Source organism: Triticum aestivum, chromosome 3B, assembly GCF_018294505.1.
Source record: "Triticum aestivum cultivar Chinese Spring chromosome 3B, IWGSC CS RefSeq v2.1, whole genome shotgun sequence".
Lineage (NCBI taxonomy): Eukaryota > Viridiplantae > Streptophyta > Magnoliopsida > Poales > Poaceae > Triticum > Triticum aestivum.
In genome coordinates, this window is record NC_057801.1 from 371,341,353 (window position 1) to 371,361,200 (window position 19,848).

The 19,848-nt window shown below is 44.3% G+C and overlaps 1 long non-coding RNA gene across 1 annotated transcript; it reads left to right on the forward strand.

Annotated features, from left to right (window-relative positions):
* The first annotated feature begins 1,491 nt into the window (after positions 1-1,491).
* On the forward strand, positions 1,492-5,996 carry LOC123069938 (uncharacterized). The gene is made up of 5 exons (XR_006433237.1): positions 1,492-1,704; positions 1,787-1,898; positions 2,826-2,912; positions 4,750-4,788; positions 5,557-5,996. It is a non-coding gene; the product is annotated as an uncharacterized lncRNA (long non-coding RNA).
* The last annotated feature ends 13,852 nt before the right edge of the window (positions 5,997-19,848 follow it).

Here is a 19,848-nt window from a genome sequence, read left to right on the forward strand (position 1 = left end):
TTCGTTGACCGTGAGAGCTTGTGATGGGCTAAGTTGGGACACCCCTGCAGGGTATATAACCTTTCGAAAGCCGTGCCCGCGGTTATGAGGCAGATGGGAATTTGTTAATGTCCGGTTGTAGATAACTTGACACTTGACTTCATTAAAATGCATCAACCGCGTGTGTAGCCGTGATGGTCTCTTCTCGGCGGAGTCCGGGAAGTGAACACGGTTTGAGTTATGCTTGACGTAAGTAGTTTCAGGATCACTTCTTGATCGCTTCTAGCTTCTCGACCGACGCGTTGCTTCTCTTCTCGCTCTCACTTGCATATGTTAGCCACCATATATGCTTAGTGCTTGCCGCAGCTCCACCATATTACCCCTTACCTACCTATGAGCTTAAATAGTCTTGATCTCACGGGTCTGAGATTGCTGAGTCCCCGTGGCTCACAGATTCTACCAAAACAGATGTAGGTGCCGAGGATACTGGCGCAGATGGCGCAACTGAGCTGAAGTGGGAATTTGATGAGGCCCTTGGTCGTTACTATGTATCGTTTCCAGATGATCAGTAGAGGAGCCCAGTCGGGACGATCGGGGATCTAGCATTTGGGGTTGTCTTCTTTTCATTTAAACTTGACCGTAGCCGGTCTATGAGTGTATTTTGAATGATGTATGATCTTAAATTATGTATTGTGTGAAGTGGCGATTGTAAGCCAACCCTCTTTATCCCATTCTTGTTCATTACATGGGATTGTGTGAAGATGACCCTTCTTGCGACAAAACTACTATGCGGTTATGCCTCTAAGTCGTGCTTCGACACGTGGGAGATATAGCCGCATCGTGGGTGTTACACGACGACACCTCCGAGTACCCCGTGTGTTCGCTGGAGAAGAAGGCCAGGCCTTTTGCTTCAAAAGGAGTCATGGATCTTTTCCTCCCCTACAAGCAGCTAGCGCAGTTGCTAGTAGTGATGCATCCATCCGTGAGGTCCTGGGTTCAAATCCAGCTCCCCCTTTTCCTTTTTGTTATTGTTTAAGTTATTCCACATGCACACTTACCCTTGCTGCATCAGCAAGTTCCGCTGCTCGTTCGCGTCCAGCCACGGCCACAGAGCGAGCCATCTCTGTTTCCGTTTTCAATTTCGTCAGGTTAACGCCAGAGCGCAGTTCATCTCGAGCGTAAGGCATTTCTTAGCATAGTTCTATCGTAGTCCATCTGGTTAACAGCCTATGCACGTATCCGTGGAGTCCTGGGATCAAATCCCAGGCGCCCCTGTTTCTTTTTCATCAATTTTCGGCACCAATTTTGGCTCACTTAGATCAAGCCCTTGTTCTTCTTCATGTCGGGCCTAGCCCCTCTCTTATCACCAACATATTGCTGTCCGAATACAACCCTTTAACAGTTGCTACAAGGGCGCTCTCTCGCGTTGTACACGTCAGCAAAGCTACTGTGCAATGCTGGGTGAAAAAAAATCTCGGTAAAACCAAGCCGCCGGCACACGCTTCCTCCCCACTGTGCCATTCCCCTTTCCCCTCGCCTCCTCCTCTCCCGAGTCCCTGCGCCACCGGCTCCTCCCCTTCTCTTACGCCTTCTCCTCCCCATTCCTCTCATCTCCCTGCCTGGGTTACCGCCGCCGTCGTCGCCCCAGGTGAGTTGTTGCTGGGGGTGGGGCAGGGCGGGCTGGTGCCCTCGAGTTTGCCATTGACAAGGAAGTCGTGGGTGGAGGTCCGCTCACCCCGTCCAGTCTTCAATTCCTCTCCTCAATAAATCTCTGAATCTCCATGGCTGATGCTTGTCCTTCCCTCAGGTGAGACGCTGCTGGAGTTCAAGGTGGCTGGACGCCACGACGGGGCAATAGATCGGCAGCCTGCGGCCCGCTGACCCCAACCCCTGCGGCCCGGACCTTAGGTCCAGTTCATGTATGTGCTATCTTCTTCTCCCTGTCCCTCTTGTTCTTTTCTTTATTAGATTTGATTAGAATAGCCTCTTTATTGATTAGATTAGTTCCTCACGCCACCCACACCATCCCACCCGTGATTGAATATTCTTTGTGTGGCATGTGGTGTTATCCTTTTACCTCCTTCAACTATATAAACATTCAGGTAGGTGTTCTTGTGTCATATAATAAATTCCCTCTCCTTCCTCAAATAGGATGTTCTTTTTAGTTTGGTCCTAAGTCAAACTAGCTTAAGTTTTACCAGTTTATGCAAAAAAAATCAACATTCATGATGTTTCGTATGGGTTAATTAGCAAAACAAAAATTATGAAGCAAATTATGGGATGCCTCATTTCACACATCGAGTGAGAATGTAGTTCAGACGCGGCCACTTAGACACAAGAGCATACATAACTACTGAGGACAGAAATCGGCACCCAGATTATTTGAAGAAAAACATACTCCCTCTGTCCCAAACTACTTGTCGCCCAAACGGATGTATTTAGCACTAAAAAATAGATCCGTTTGAGCGACAAGTAATTCAGGACGGAGGGAGTACATTTGAAACAAGTATAATCAAATGGCATGATGCACTAGCTGCCCGAGATCACGTTCGATGAATTGATTGATGCGCACCATGCCACTTGTGCTTTCAGTTTTATCTATAATCTGCCACTAACAGCTGGTGATTAATTAGTGTCATAAAGCTATTGTTTTTAGGAGTAGTAGTTCATTTAGGAAAATTTGAGACCTGCTTGACTGAATAAAAATATTTGATTGGACAATTACTATGATAATAAGAAAATGTGCTGCAGTAAATACTTGTAACAACGCCGGAAGCATAATCAGTAATGTGGAGCCATTTCAGCATTAAAGGTTTTCACTCCAGTTGCTTCTTCGATTGTTTTAGGTTAACTACCCGAAGCTTGGCGAGTTGTGGTGGTTAATAATTCCATTTGCTTTGACGACACTAGATCATTAGTCACCGGATGTTAAGGTATGATGATGTTCCTTTTTGGTTTTCATACAGACGATAACATTAGTATTTGTTCAATAGAAGTGCTAACCACTATTTCTGGCTATAAAAGAAACATATTGATTAATCATTCCTTAAAATAGTTTGACTTTGTCATAAGGACTATAAAAGAAGCCGCATTATGACATGTCTAAGCTACAAATAATAATATATATTCTTATTTGGTCTAAAATACAGCAACTAATATAAGACGTTTTAGATTCAGTGATCTAAAACGTCTTATATTAGTTACAGAGGGAGTATTATCCTTTGTGCTGATTAATTTATATGTACTAACTTATATTTATGTGTTTTTTAGAGTGGACGGTCAGCTGTGATAGTTCAAACTGTTGTGATATGTATTTTGAGATCATCCTCCTAACAAGAGACAAATTAGTTGATTATTTTGCTAGATAGTGTTGATGTCTCCTTAAAACCGAGGCTTCTTTCTCATTGGATATAGAACTGTGAATTTGTAAATTATATTTATTCTATCTTTTCAAACAGAATGAAAAGCCATCTTCTATTTTCTTCCATCCAACTTTTCTTCAGCTTGAAATGTGCAAAACATTTGTCACAGGGATATTGTACTTTGATCAATGGATGTGATAAAAAACACCATGACATAGCCATGGAAGGGGGGGACCTGAATGCACGAAACAGATAATGAAAAGCCTCGTGAAGTGGCAGAAAACTATATGTCTTATGTACCTTTTAGTTTCCCTTCAAGTGGGATGCCAAGCCTCATGAAGTGGTAGAAAACTGAGCAATATTAAGCTTAGTTTGTTGGCATTGATCCTAATCATTTCATATTCGGCTCAAATTTTGCTACGAAAAACTTTCTCAATGCATGCTTACAGATGCTAATTGCATACAAGTATGCACAAGATATGTAGAGGAGTTTCTATCACTAATTTTTATAGTATTGAATTGATTTAATGGTAACTACCACTGGGTGGTAGGATGGATTTTTCCTATACACACACACATGAGTTTCTGGCTAATTGTCTTTGAGGGGCTAAATTGGATTCCTTGATGGAAAATAAACAATCAACTGAAAGTTTCTAATTTATCTTTCTCCCTTTCTTGGCTGTAGTAGACTTTTCTCTAAGTGAATGTTCCTCATAATTCTAGACCAAGTCTTTCTTCGATCTGAATGACATGGAAAATGTTGTTTCATTTCACATATTCATTTTATTATATTGTTTAAATTTTTTCTATGCAAGCCAGTAAAACTTGTTTTTTGTTTATAAGCCAAACTTCCATCTTGTACTAGGAAGCCATAACGTCATAGTAGAAGACAAATGTGTGTGAACGTGTGAAAATGACTGCATAGGACATGCTGAGGTGCTCAAGCCGCCCCCTCTTGCGATGTCCACATAGGATAGGAACAGTGTCCTGAGCGGCTGAGTTGTGATTGGTTAGGAGAGAGTGAAATATAACCTAGATGGAGAAATTTGTGTGTGAATGTAGCTTTTCAGTTGTTCATGTGTCCCATTTATGATCAGGGATGCTTGAGTCATGTGGGATAATAAAACTGGACACTCCAGAGGTTATGGCTTTGTCTTATTCTGCAATCAGTAGGCATGCACAACTCAGACCATTTCTCTTTTGCATTTTGCAGTAGTTTTACTATTTTGATGGCATGAATCAAATACCAACTTTACTTTCTACCTAATATTCTGGTGTTTGAGTGATACCAATAGCTTTTGCAATGCCTAAATTTAGCTCGGTGAACTGTACTCTTCGTGTGTTACCAATTTGTGGATGTATAGCTATGAATAGTACTGATACATACAATTCCGCCTCTTCTCTGTAGACTTTGAAGGATGAAGAATAAAGAACAATCTATGATTAGGTAACAATTTAATCCCTCTGATTACACTTGTCTATGCTCCTTTGACTGCCAATGGCTAGTTCTTTTTGTATGTTCAGGAGATACAAAGAATTAATTGTTTGAAACTTAAGATAATTAAGTTTGCATGAGTCATCAACCTGTCTAAAAAACTTCATTGAATTCTGCACATAAAAAATTATTAGGAAGATTTCTCAAATCATGTAAATGATTCTAGATCAGCCATCTAACTCCAATACCATGCACCAATGCTTGGAACTCATGCAAGTGTCATACTTGCATTACCAAATCAGGCTACGAAGACAAGTCTTCGTGCGCACATGTATGACCTTACCGCTCTTGTCGTTGTTATTATTTTCTAAAGAAAAAACTACTGTCATTAGGCTCTAAATTAGCAAAGTAACTAAACAACAAATACATATTGTATCAGATTTTTCCAAAGATTTTTGTGGTCTCTGCAATGTTGTTTGCAGGGATTGCGAAAGAGTGGCATTTAAAAGGCATCTAGCATTTGATGAATTGCTGAATGGTGGTGGTTGCGCACCATGGGGGATAGTGTTCCAAGAGAGGTCTCGAAGATGGTTAGAGATTAGATATTGACATAAAATCTATCAATCCTATCTTCATGTACATGTGTGTGTTAGGTACATCTAATTAATATGTTCTTCTGATTTACGGAGGTCATCTGAATCTGAGACAATGTAAAATTTATTTTCCTATTCTTGGAAACTCTTGCGTTGGAGAATCATAACGTTCTTCTCATTGTTACAGGCAGCCCAACGTCAAACATGATTGTGCTGATGGATGGGTTTTGGCGTGGTGGTGAGGTGCTTGAGGTCGCGACTCTGCGTCAGGAACCTCCTCTTGAGCGGGCTTGTACTTCATGGTGGTGAGGTCTATCTTGATGGTAGACCAGTTGGTTGATTAAATGCCAATAGGAGCAGCTTAGTGAACCATCGATGTAGTCTCACTGTGCATCAGTATTTTTGACCTCAGCTCGTCTATACATATGATCCATGTATCGTATTTAGTTTCTCTCTAAGACTTGGTATGCCTGTGTTCTGATGATCCAAGGAACTCTGCCTCTCTTTTGGAGATCTTCCACGTTTTGGAGACTGTTAAACCTTGATTTGAAAATCTGGATGTGTCTATGACGAGTCATCCACCTTGTAAGATTGTCATTTATCTGTTACCTATTAGCATCGATCAAACTATTTCTCTTGCTCTGCTTTATGAATAAACACTCTTCTGCATAATTTTAACCACTGTTGCTCATATGGACTGTCAACACGTTAATAAGTGCGTCAGCTTGATTAGTGCGCATAGTACCGCATAGGTGGCGCCACCAGGTGGCGCCCCAGCAACTAGTTGTATTCAAAGTGTGCATCTATCCAGCAGGTCTTGGGTTCGATCCCAGGTTCTCTCCTTTTTTGTTGTTTTGTTTTATTGACGTGTGTGTCTCCGTCCTAGCTCGTCCACACGCGCCTGGCCGCTTGGGCCCGAGCCTACTATTGGGCCGCTGCACCATGATGCTTTGGGCCTGTGCCTGTTTTTTTTCTCTGCCTTTGCATTTAGTTATTTTTTTCCAATTATTGGATAATAGCAGAAAATTCCATTTAATTGCTTTGCTCATATTTAAATAAACATGCATCGGATTGAAACATTTCACCTATACATGTTGCTCAGATTTCCATGTAGTTTCACAATATCCAACTTTCATTCATGTTAAAATAATTAAAATTGTTGTTTGCATTAATTTGCATAGATGACATGTTAAAATGGTTTATTTCATAACTAAATAACCGTAGCTCGGAATTAAATGTTCTTTATATGTAAATGGGCTAGAAAAATGCATAGATTAACTTGGTGCACTTTATTTCCTTGTTTAACAACATTAAAATATTGTTTAGGCAGAACAGTACCAAATTCGAAATATGCATATGGGGATTTTCCAGAATTGTTGTTTGTTGTTCCGGCCTCATTTAAAATTGCCTAGATAGGTAGATTAATTATTCCTCATCTCTTTCCATGAGTAGAATCATATATCCTTGCCATGCATCATACTTGGTTGAGCATCATGCTATGTTTATGTGTTGTGTGTTTACCATGTTGTCTGCTTCTTTCCGGTTGTGCTTCTTCTCGATAGTTCTTACTTCGTTGCGATCGTGAGGATTCGTTCGACTACGCTTGGTTTGTTTATGCCCGTTCATCTTCTTCATGGACTTGTTCTTTTTCCTAGTGGGATTTCAGGCAAGATGACCATCACCTTGGTTCTCACTACTATCATTGCTATGCTAGTTGCTTCGTTCTATCACTATGTTGTGCTACCTATCACTTGCTTATCAAGCCTCCTAAATTGCCATGTCAGCCTCTAACCTTTTCACCCTTCCCAGCAAACTGTTGTTTGGCTATGTTACCGCTTTTGCTCAGCCCCTCTTATAGCGTTGTTAGTTGTAGGTGAAGTTGAAGATTGCTCCATGTTGGAACAGGATTATTTTGGGGTATCACAATATCTCCTATGTAATGAATGCATCTATATACTTGGTAAAGGGCGGAAGGATCGGCCTTATGCCTGGTGTTTTGTTCCACTCTTGCCTCCCTAGTTTCAATCATACAGGTGTTATGTTTATTGATTTTGTGTCCCTAACATGGTGTGGGTTTATGGGACCCTCTTGATAGTTCGCTTTGAATAAAACTCTTCCAGTAAGGCCCAACATTGCTTTTAACATTTGCCATAATAACACTTAAAACTAAATAATTAATTTGCATAGGGCGTCATGAACCCGGTGATTCTTTTCTACATAGCAGGGAGGGGCCAGTGCTGATGGTGTTGGTCCCAAACTAGAGCATTGTGCGGGGCCGCCCCAGGGCAACCTAGGTTATTTTGGCACCTGTACGCGTAGCTCATCCATCGTGGCCTAAGACGAGATACGTGCGGCAGCTATCAGGGTGTCGACACGTCAGGAGGCTTTGCTGGATTAGTTTTACCATTGTCAAAATGTCTTGTGCACTGGGATCCCGAGTCTGATCGGATGTCCCGCGATGGAGGATTGTCTCCGCGGATCGTGAGCTTATAATAGGCTATGTTGGGACACCCCTGCAGGGTTTTAACTTTCGAAAGCCGTGCCCGCAGTTATGTGGCAGATGGGAATTTTTAATGTCCGGTTGTAGAGAACTTGACACCAGATTTGAATTAAAATACACCAACCGCGTGCGTAACTGTGACGGTCTCTTTTCGAGTCGGTCGAGAAGAGAACACAGTGGGCTTATGTTTGAACGTAAGTAGTTCAGGATCACTTCTTGATCATTACTAGTTTGCGACCGTTTGCGTAGCTCCTCATCTTATTCTTGTACTCGTAAGTTAGCCACCATACATTGCTTAGTCGCTTGCTGCAACCTCACCACTTATCCTTTCCATACCCATTAAGATTTGCTAGTCTTGAAACCCATGGTAATGGGATTGCTGAGTCCTTGTGGCTCACAGATTACTACAACAACAGATTCAGGTATAGGTAATACGATGATCATGACGTGAAAGCGATGCTTGCTTGCTTTGAGTTCTTCTTCTGCTTCGTCGTTTAGGGGATAGGTTCCTGGTCGGCAGCCCGGGCTAGCAGGGTGGATGTCGTTTGAGTTTCTATTTGTGTTTCATCCGTAGTCAGATGTTGCGCTTATGTATGATGTTGTTGTATTCATGTGGCATTTTATGCCTTTTGTATGTATCCCCAACTATTATGTAATGGTACGATGTAATGATATCCACCTTGCAAAAGCGTCTCCAATATGCGCTTCTATCCTTGGTGGGACCTTCGAGTTCCTTTAGGATAGGGTCACATATTGGGCGTGACACGTACGTACAGCGACCAGGGTGCAAGAAAGAAAATATGGCCACGTACGTACATACGGGCGGGGCCTCGAACGCCTACTCGCACATACGTACGGCCAGGGCTCGTGTACTTGGTTGGGTTGGAACGGACAAGCTGTGTCGTCATCTTGTTCATGGGGAGCCAACCATCTAGGTTGAAACAAAATGCGTCATCGTGTTCATCGGGAGGGCTTGGATGGAATAGCCAATGGAAACGAGGCCTGGCATACTGCAGAACGGAGGAAACAACCTTGTGTTCAACCGACCACGGTCGAAATGGGATCATGTTCATCGGGAGGGGTCTGGCATACCGCAAAGCAGAGGAAACGGACTTCTATTAGACCTCCTACGGTCGAAATGGGGTCCTATTGATCGGGAGGGGTGTGGCATACCGCAAAACAGAGGAAATAGACTTGTGTTGGAGCGCTACGGTCGAAATGGGATTCCTGTTCATCGGGAGGGGTGTGGCGTACCGCAAAACAGGACTCCACGAGATATTGTTCATCTCCACCATCGACCTCCTCTAGCCTCCACGGGCTACTATTCACCCACCGTCAACCTCCTCTAGCATCCACCTATCACTGTTCATCCACGGGCTCCTGTTCATCCAGCCTCCACCTCGCGCTACTCCACCGGCTACTATTCAACCAGCCCTCTCCACGGGGGCCTGTTCAACCACCCCTCCACGGGCTACTGTTCATCCATCCCTCAACCGGCTACTGTTCAACTAGCCCTCCACGGGGTCGCCCTGTTCATCCAGCCCTCTACGGGGTCCTGTTCATCCAGCACCAACCGGCTCGATCGGGGTCATATTCATCCAGAGGCAACACCACGGGGTCCTGTTCATCCACCCCCACCAGGGACTATTCATCCAACCCCCCCCCCCCACACACACACACACAACGTTCACTTTTCATCAAGGGAAGGAGGCAACAAGGTTCGATCGGCTTCAGTTAGCAGCAGTAGCGAAGGAATCACTCGGGTTCAGTAACGTAGCTAGTGCAATCACTCGGGTTCAGTTAGAGCCCAACGCCTCACTCGGGTTCAGTTAGAGCCCAATGCCTCGCACAGACGTGCGTACGTGTATGAGAGAAACGCGCATCGCTCGGCCCCCGACCACCCACCGTAACCAGGAACTCCCCGAAATTTTCATCGCCCTCGCTTCTACCACGGTTTTTTCTATCATGGACGGCCCAAAGAATGTCATGCAGCTGCGTCTCTGGCCCGCCCAGGACAAAAATCCCATTTTCTGTCATGATTTTTTGTCGTAGAAGTAGGAGCCCACCACATCTATGATGATACCGGGGTTTGTCATAATTATCGTCATAGAAGTGTCATAAGTATGACAGAAAAAATTCGTTTGGGACAAAATGTCACGGATGTATCTTTTTTTGTAGTGTAAACCCTAGATGTCTAGCCTGTATGATTGTTCTGCCCCTACGGACTAAACCCTCTGGTTTATATAGACACTGAAGGGATCTAGGGTTGTACAAAGTCGGTTTATAGAGAAAGGAAGATGCATGATCCGAACGCCAAGCTTGCCATCCACGCAAAGGAGAGTCCCATCCGGGCAAGGGGGAAGGTCTTTGATTTCGTATCTTCACGGCCCATTAGTCCGGCCCATATCACATAACCCGGATGCCCGAGGAGCCCTTAGTCCAGGACTCCCTCAGCGGGGGTGAGGGTTTTTGTGACGTGGGGATGGCAATGGTTTTTGTGACGTGGGGATGGCGAGGGTTTTCTTTTTTCTTTTTTGAATTGGGTGGTGAGGGTTTTCTGTCGCACAAAGAAGTTCGGAGGCAACAGTTTGCTAGAGCCAACCGTGTGTGATTGACGCAACAAGCAAAACGGAAGTCATTGTACACGGTTCCAATTTTGGGAACCATGTGTGATTCAAGCAACACGCAAAATGAAAGTCATTGCACACGGTTCCAATTTTGGGAACTGTGTGTGATTGATGTACTACCTTCATCCTGGTTTATTGGTCCCCTCTGTAATTTGTACCAACTTTCGACCAAATATTTGACGAAGAAATGTTTATGCATGTCACCAAAAATTATATCATTGAACACTATGTTCAAATATGCATCCAACGATATAATTTTTGCTGACCTGCACTAACATTTTGTCAGTTAAATCTTTGGTCACCATTTAACACAAATTACAAAGGGGACCAATAAACGAGGACGGAGGTAGATTCCATCAACTGAACTGATTGCATCCATATCCCAGAGTTAGACATAAGTAAGAATAGATTAAACATACTCAGACATAGATAATAAGCGTACACAAACACAAGCATAGTTCAACCATCATTAAGCATGCTCAAGCATACATAGTTCGATCCCACATGTCATCTCACATGCCGGCATGATCCTGAAGCTTCTCCAGGTACTCGGCGTACACGACGTGCTCCACCCTGCGAGAATACTTCTGCTTGAAGGAGCCAACAACCCGTCCTCTTGCATGCGCCAGAACACTTTGATACGTGTCATGAAGCTTGTGGTTGCAAAATGGGTATCGATAGCCGCCGTCCCATGTCCTAATACGCCTGTTATGCATTCCCTCATAAAGCTCCCTCGGGATTTGCCTCTTGTACCTCCTCTGGACATCTTCATCCTTGTTGTCCACATTATCAGACAGCACCTATACAAATAGTAAAAAACATGTTGCGTCAAATTAATGGTTACAAACTAATCTCTAGCGAACATTTGGTAGTTGCCAAAAATTGGCATCAAATCAATGATTACATGCCATGAAGCAGGATTAGAAATGTATGGCTATTTATTTATACATATCCAGAGAATATGGTTCAATTTTTATGCACATTCGTCTATGTACAGACCAATCTTGAAGAAAATAATGGCACAAACATATGTAGGTCATTTAAAATCAATTGTCAAGTCCTAGCTAGGAATTATTAGCACTAACACTAACCCTAGTCGGATTACTAGCAGAAATCATTTCCATAGATGAAACAACTAATCACTTATCACTTGTACCATTCAAACAATCAATACACTACATGGATGTAATGAAACTTACTCAGATTTCATGGATTGGGAGAACATAACCATAGGATTTCTATTCCAAAAATGGGGAGGCAGGAGTAACCAGAGAAACCCTATGATCTATTTGACACATAAATGGGTATAGATGACTAACCAGTTATTCGTCGTTGTAAGAGTCATCGCCGGAGTGGTCGTCGGAGTCGTCGCCCAAGTCGTCACCAGAGTCAGTGTGGAACTCCGCCTCCGGTTGTGGAAGCTTGATGCCATCGACGATGTCAGGTTGCAGCGATAACTCACCGGTATTGACGGCAACCTCTGTCTCCATCTCCATCCCGTGCTCCGTTGCTTTAGCAGCCCCGGCGTCGCCACTCCCTCCAATGGGGCGCTTCGGCGGCATCCTCATACACTGACGGCTTTGATGACTGAGAGCGGCGTCGAGGATGCAAGAGGAGAGAGGGGATTGTGTGCGTGGCGAGGATGGGGGTGCGACCGCTCGGGCGCACCATTAATATGGGACAACTCTTTATATGGAGTACTGGGAGAGAGGTGGGCGGCGGTCAAACCGCTGGCTGTCCTCCCAGTGACCCTGTGCAACGGACTGCTGGCATGCCTACATTCGTTTCACACTGCTACTCGCACGCCTCCCGATGACACTGCGCAGTGAGCACACCTATGTCAATTCACACACCTGTCCCCACGCCTCCCGTTCTGCCTGCGCGGCGGACTGCTCGTATGCGTCCCGTCAACTCATGCCTGCTCGCACGGTACACGGGTCGCGTGGCGGCATGTATATTGTTTTTCTATTTGGATGATTAATGATGCCGCTTTATTTTTTGCTTAACGAAGCATGGCACATATCCATTGTTGGTCTAACGCTCATGGTTCAAATAAATACTCCGTTTGGGATATTGGTTCCCAATTATTAATAATCTCCCGTTTGTAATTAGATAAAGATTACATCAAAAGTACAATGCAACTTTGTATTGGTGTCCATATGACAACAAGATAAGTTTCATGAACTTCAAATAAGTTTTGGATGTACTAGAATTTAAAAATCAAGATTCTCATTGTTTGGAATTTGTTGCACGGGGAGTAAACATGTACCCAGTGAGACACATGTGTTTTTGCAATCCATTTAGGTGCACTGTCACATGTGTATGTAGCTCAAATTCGATTTTTGCACATTATACCCATACAAAATCAATCAATTAATGTGCTAAAACGTCTTAATGATCTCTGATTTTTTAAATTAAAACATCCCTCCTTTGGTAACATATATATGTTCACTACGAGATAATTAATTTAACATGCATCGTAGTTGCGGTGGATTCATGGTGTGTGTGTGGGTGTGTGTGTCTGGGGGTGGCAAGTGGCTCGCGGTACATTACGAGTTGTGAGCCACCCTGTGGGTTGTCCGTTTTGTTAGGTAGGCCGGTGCCACATCAGAGTCGTGAATTCGTAATTTAAAATATTACACAACCCTTTCATACATACATGTTTTGGCCACATGCAGTCAATGGTTGTCCTACACGACACTCGATACTCGCATATGACGCTTTTTGTGGGCCCGCGAGGTCATCCTCCATCACTTTGACGAACAACCGGTAGTGAGGTTAATTTGACTAGCAAGGTAGAATCATTTTTGTTTGTGTTATGGTGGTATATAGTACGCGTCAAAGAGGTGGGAGTGTACTAGCATATATATATATACACACACACACACACAAATATATATATATATATATACTATACGTACGCGTCGGTGAACAAGTACACCTCACTTAGTGTCGGGACTTTTCGGTTTCCGAGACACGTGCCACTTCAAAATTGTGAAAATGACTATTCAAACATCACACAACGCCTCTTTGCGCCACATGCATGCAGGCGGTGGTTATCCTAGCTAGGACACTCACGTGTGACGCTTCCATCTGTGGCCGACGAGGCCATCATCGATGCATGTGCATCACTTTGACCTACATCGGGAGAGGTTAATTAATTTCACCATCGATGAGGATTATTTTTGGGTTGTATTACAGTAGGAGCATATAGTATGCGTCGAAGAGGGGCAAGGGGACCATCATATGTAGTCTGCTTCATGAACCTCGCTCTGTGTGGGTGCATGGCTTACGGTTTTTGAGGCATGCGTGGCACATCAAAGTTGTGCATTTTAGGTATTATATTCAACATATGTTTGGCCCACTTGCAAAGCGATGGTGGTTGTCCTCTCGCACCCACTTAAGTGGTTATCAGCGATATCGATGCTTTCCATTTGTGGGCCCGCTTGGTCCATCTCTACTTTTTGCCTAACAATGAGAGTGGTTAATTTGACTTAGGAGGGGGTTATTTTTTTGCTTGTAAATACGGTGTATGTAATATATATATATATATATATATATATGCACCCATGCATGCATGTGTACGCATGAATCCCTCCCATCGAGTCGAAGTGGCTAGTACAACGACACGTCATGAACCGATCTCGCTCTGTGTGGGGAGACTATACGATTTTTGACGCACGCGCCACATAAATGTTGTGAAATGGTATTCAAACATGCATGCACGCATCACCTCCATACATATGCATGTAGTGGTTGTCTTTGAATGGTACACTCCCTCGCATGGTTATCGGCGACAAGCCTATATATTCGTGGGCCCGCGTGAACATCTATGATCACCTTGACTGACAACAAGATAGGTTACCATGGAGGATTCTTCATTTGGTTCGTGTTATCGTAGTATAGGTCATGGTGAGATTCAGACCTAATTTAAGTTTGAGCGCATATACTATGCACGCATGTATGCATGAATCCCCGTCGTCGGCTTGAAGTGTGGTGTAACATACATATGAATCATCAACCTAACCCTCACTCAGTGTGGGGATTTCTAATTCGAAATCATGGTGCCACATCAAAGTTGTTCCATTGTGTACTAAAAACACACCTAATCCATACATATGTTTGGGCAACACGCATGCAGTGGTTGCCTTCGGGGACTAGCTACTTAAGTGATTATTGGCGAGCTAGCCTATCTGGGGTCACATGGACGACCATCACTTTGACAAGCAACAAGAGAGAGGTTGTACGACCAAGGTGGATTATTCTTGGTCCGTTTTATGATCAATCTTGCTGAGATGCCTCTCTGGCCCGCCGACTAGAAGTGTGTGTGGGGGGTGGGGGTGGGGGGCTACTACTTTGCACTTTGCTAGGTGAACCTCAGTTGCGGGGGGGGGGGCATTCATAGCTTAGGATTCCATTCGTGCCGACACGAGGGGGGCTACTAGCTAATCCGCACTTTGCTAGGTGAACCACGGTTGGGGGGCATCAATTCATAGCTTAGGATTCCCTTCGTGCAGACACAAGGGAGGGGGCTACTAGCTTCTTCGCAATTTGCTAGGTGAGCCTCGGTTGGGGGGCATGCATTCATAGCTTAGGATTCCCTTCGTGCTGACACGAGGGGGCTGCTAGCTACTTCACAGTTTCTAGGTGAACCACGGCTAGGGGGGCATCCATTCATAGCTTAGGATTCCCTTCGTGCCGACACGAGGGACGGGAGCTGCTAGGTGAGCCTTGATTGGGGGGGGCATGCATTCATAGCTTAGGATTCCCTTCGTGCCGACACGAGGGGGGGAAAGCAATACCATGCACTTTGCGAGATAGGTGTGACATCGAAGTTGCATTTGGTATTTGAAAATCAAACCACCCTTTTAATACATAAATTTGGTCCACATGCAAGTGTGTTCGTGTTCTGACCCTCTCTCGCATCATTTTTCGCCAAATTTATGAACATTAGACAAGTTGGATGACATAACAGACACGGTTCACTCAAACTAACCGTGTGCCACGCCGGTGCCCCTGTCACGCACACATCCGCACAGTACATTGGGCTCCACAAGGCTCCCCCTCTCAAAAATATATGCCCGCCTCGAGGGTTTTTCTGTTTCATAACACACGGTTGTTATCTCCGGACCTTGTGCCATGTTTCTTCTTCCCAGTCCCACCTGCATCCCCGGAAAATATCTGCCCGCCTCGAGGAGGGTTTTCTGTTTCAAAACACACGGTTGTTATCTCCGGACCGTGTGCGATGTTTCTTGTTCCCAATCCTGCCTGCCCCTGAAAAATATTTGCCTGCCTCGAGGGTTTTTCTGTTTCATAACACACGGTTGTTATCTCCAGACCGTGTGCGATGTTTCTTGTTCCCAATCCCGCCCGGCCATAGAAAATATTTGCCCGCCTTGAGGGTTTTTCTGTTTCATAACACATGGTTGTTATCTTCGTACCTTGTGCGATGCACCATCATCAAAATTTTCAATAGCCCCGGCATTTCACTCCTGCGTCTGACTACCGCGTAGTAAATTTTTTTGTACCCGCGTCATTTCCTCAAACACACTCCTGCCCCCCTCCACACACACACACACACACACGCACCAAAACCTCGTCGGGCGCGTGCGCCCATGATGTCTACTACACAACCTTCTTCTTGTAGATGTTGTTGGGCCTCCAAGTGCAGAGGTTTGTAGGACAGTAGCAAATTTCCCTCAAATGGATGACCTAAGTTTTATCAATCCGTGGGAGGCGTAGGATGAAGATGGTCTCCCTCAAACAACCCTGCAACCAAATAACAAAGAGTCTCTTGTGTCCCCAACACACCCAATACAATGGTAAATTGTATAGGTGCACTAGTTCGGTGAAGAGATGGTGATATACGTGTAATATGGATGGTAGATATAGGTTTTTGTAATCCGAAATTATAAAAAACAGCAAGGTAGCAAGTGGGAAAAGTGAGCGTAAACGGTATTGCAATGGTAGGAAAAAGGCCTAGGGTTCATACTTTCACTAGTGCAAGTTCTCTCAACAATAATAACATAACTGGATCATATAACCATCCATCAACATGCAATAAAGAGTCACTCCAAAACCACTAATAGCGGAGAACAAACGAAGAGATTATTGTAGGGTACGAAACCACCTCAAAGTTATTCTTGCCGATCATTCCATTGGGCTATTCCTAAAAGTGTCACAGACAGCCCTAGAGTTCGTATTAAAATAACACCTTAAGACACAAATCAACCAAAACCGTAATGTCACCTAGATACTCCAATGTCACCTCAAGTATCCGCGGGTATGATTATACGATATGCATCACACAATCTCAGATTCATGTATTCAAACCAACAAAAAGAACTCATAAAGTGCCCCAAAGTTTCTACCGAAGAGTCAAAACGAAAACGTGTGCCAACCCCTATGCATAAGTTCACCAGGTCACTGAACCCGCAAGTTGACCACCAAAACATACATCAAGTAGATCACGTGAATATCCCATTGTCACCACAGATAAGCAGATGCAAGACATACATCAAGTGTTCTCAAACCCTTAAAGACTCAATCCGATAAGATAACTTCAAAGGAAAAACTCAATGCATTACAAGAAAATAGAGGGGGAGAAGCATCATAAGATCCAACTATAATAGCAAAGCTTGTGATACATCAAGATCGTGCCATATCAAGAACACGAGAGAGAGAGAGAGAGAGAGAGATCAAACACATAGCTACTGGTACATACCCTCAGCCCCGAGGGTGAACTACTCCCTCCTCATCATGAAGAGTGCCGGGATGATGAAGATGGCCACCGGTGATGGATCCCCCTCCGGCAGGGTGCCGGAACAGGGTCCCGATTGGTTTTTGGTGGCTACAGAGGCTTGCCGCGATGGAACTCCCGATCTAGGATTATTTCTGGAGGGTTTCTGTATTTATCAGAATTTTTGGCATCGGTCTCATGTTTGGGGAGTCTCCGAGTCATCCACGAGATAGGGGGCGCGCCCAGGGGGTAGGGCGCGCCCTCCACCCTCGTCGACGGCTCGGGACTCTTCTGGCCCAACTCTTTCACTTCGGGGGCTTCTTTTGGTCCATAAAAAATCCTCAAAAATTGGCATGTCAATTGGACTCCGTTTGGTATTCCTTCTTTGTAAAACTCAAAAACAAGGAAAAAACAGAAACTGGTACTGGGCTCTAGGTTAATAGGTTAGTCCCAAAAATCATATAAAATAGCATATAAATGCATATAAAACATCCGAGGTTGAGAATATAATAGCATGGAACAATCAAAAAATATAGATACGTTGGACACACACACACACACACACACACACACACACAAACACCGCCGCCTCTGCGAGACCTCCATTGTTAACATCTGCCGGTTTGCCCGTGCAACTTACCCACCGATATCCATACCAAGCCGCCCTGAGTTTATTAGATGAAGCCTGCCAAACGCCCCTTTTCGTACAAATTTCCCACTCCAGAGCGTCGCAACCTGAGCCCAGCTACGCTTCCTGTGGAGCTCGAGGAGCTACTGGCCCAAAAGAGGCCTATCGCGGTCTCTTTGCCCGACGTCTTCGAGGAAGCTGACAACCATTACTAGCGGCAGGCACTCAAGAAGCGGGCTAGAGTATGCGGGTATATCACGGGCGCCGGCTATGACATCGAGGTCATCGACAACGATGGCCTGAGGCGGGCTGTGTCATAGGTTAAGTGGCCCACCCCAAACCCCTCGGGTTCAACCATCGTCGATCTCATCCATGGCCTCGCCACTGATCTGCGAAGCTGGCTTGCCATCGAGCCCCTTTTGTCATTTCTGAAGGACAGGTTCTGCGACACTGGCTTGGAATCCACAGCTTCCAAGTCAGGCCTCATTGACGGCGACCACGAGGAGGGCATCCTCTCCGGCTCTTCCAAGAGTAAAGAGCCCATCTGCTCTTCCAAGGGGAAAGAGCCCGTCTGCAACATCAGTGAGGGCACCCTACAACAGTGCTCTTCCAACGGGAAGGAGCCCATCTGCGACAACATGGAGCGCATCCAGGGTCCGTGCTCTTCCCACGGCAACGAGCCCATATGTGACAAGTGAGTAAACGCATGATTTGTTTTGCCGTGCCTCTTCACAGGGGGAAACCCATGATTTGTTTTGTCGTGCCTCTTCACAGGGGGAAACCCATGATTTGTTTTGCCGTGCCTCTTCACAGGGGGAAACCCATGATTTGTTTTGTCAAGTCCCTTTGGTAGTGTAGTGAGAATATGTCCAGCTTTAATTGCTATATCTGGTTGTTTGCAGTATGCCTTGTTTATTTCAGTTGTTCACAATGCGATGCTCTGTATGTGCAATTATTTATTGTGTAGTACATTTCATCAATCCAGTTTTAAACATCCTGATAGGAATGCATATATTTGCTTGCTGTTAAGCCTGTTATAGCTAGCATATGCCTCTTTTAATTTTTTTTGATTATTCTGTTGTTTGTAGTTAGCATATGTCCAGTTTCAAATGCTATCTTTGGTTGTTTGTAGCGTGCCTTGTTTATTCCAGTTATTCATAACGTGATGTTCTATATGTGCAAGTATGAACTATGCAGTTCAATTTCATCAGTACCAGTTTCAACAATACCACTATGGCCCTGTTTGTTTCGGATTCTGGGACCAGATTCTGCTTTGCCAGTGAAGCCGAATCTAGAATCCAAAACAAACTACTATTTGGATTCAGCTTTGCTAGTGAAGCTGAATCTGGATTTGGGTCCTTTTTAGTGCAATTTCCTGAAGCACCTCAAAGTGTACTTCGGTGGTGAAGTTGATTCGCAAAAATAGCTTCGCCACTGAAGCGAATCCATAGGTGATTAAAATCTAAGCGAAGCTGAAACAAACAGGGCATGAATGACTACATTTGGTTGCTGCATCTTGTAGTTAAACACGCCTTTCCATTTTTATTTAATAATAACCAGTGTACTTAGACTAGCACAATACCAGTTTGAATGACTATGTTTGCTTGTTGTTAAATGTTAGTCCTGTTGTAGTTAACACACCTTTTCACTTGTTTTTCTTTACTAGCATGCTTAAACCTGCACACTGAAGTTATCTTTTGGTGATTATTTTGTCTACCATGGATAATTTTGGTTGATGTTTAGCCTGTTGTGCTTAACATGCTTCTCGATGTACCTACATAGGACAATTTTGGGAACAACCGCTAGTTTCCATCGAGGTTAGTTTCATCCCCTGGCTTATATATGCTCACTGTTCAGGATATTGGTAGCTAGTACCATATAGGCCGGGGGCTGATAAGGGACTAATTGGTGAATCGGACTTTTAACAGAATATATCTGCAACCCATTTATCGTTAGGTTAACTAGGGCCATATGTAATATATCTG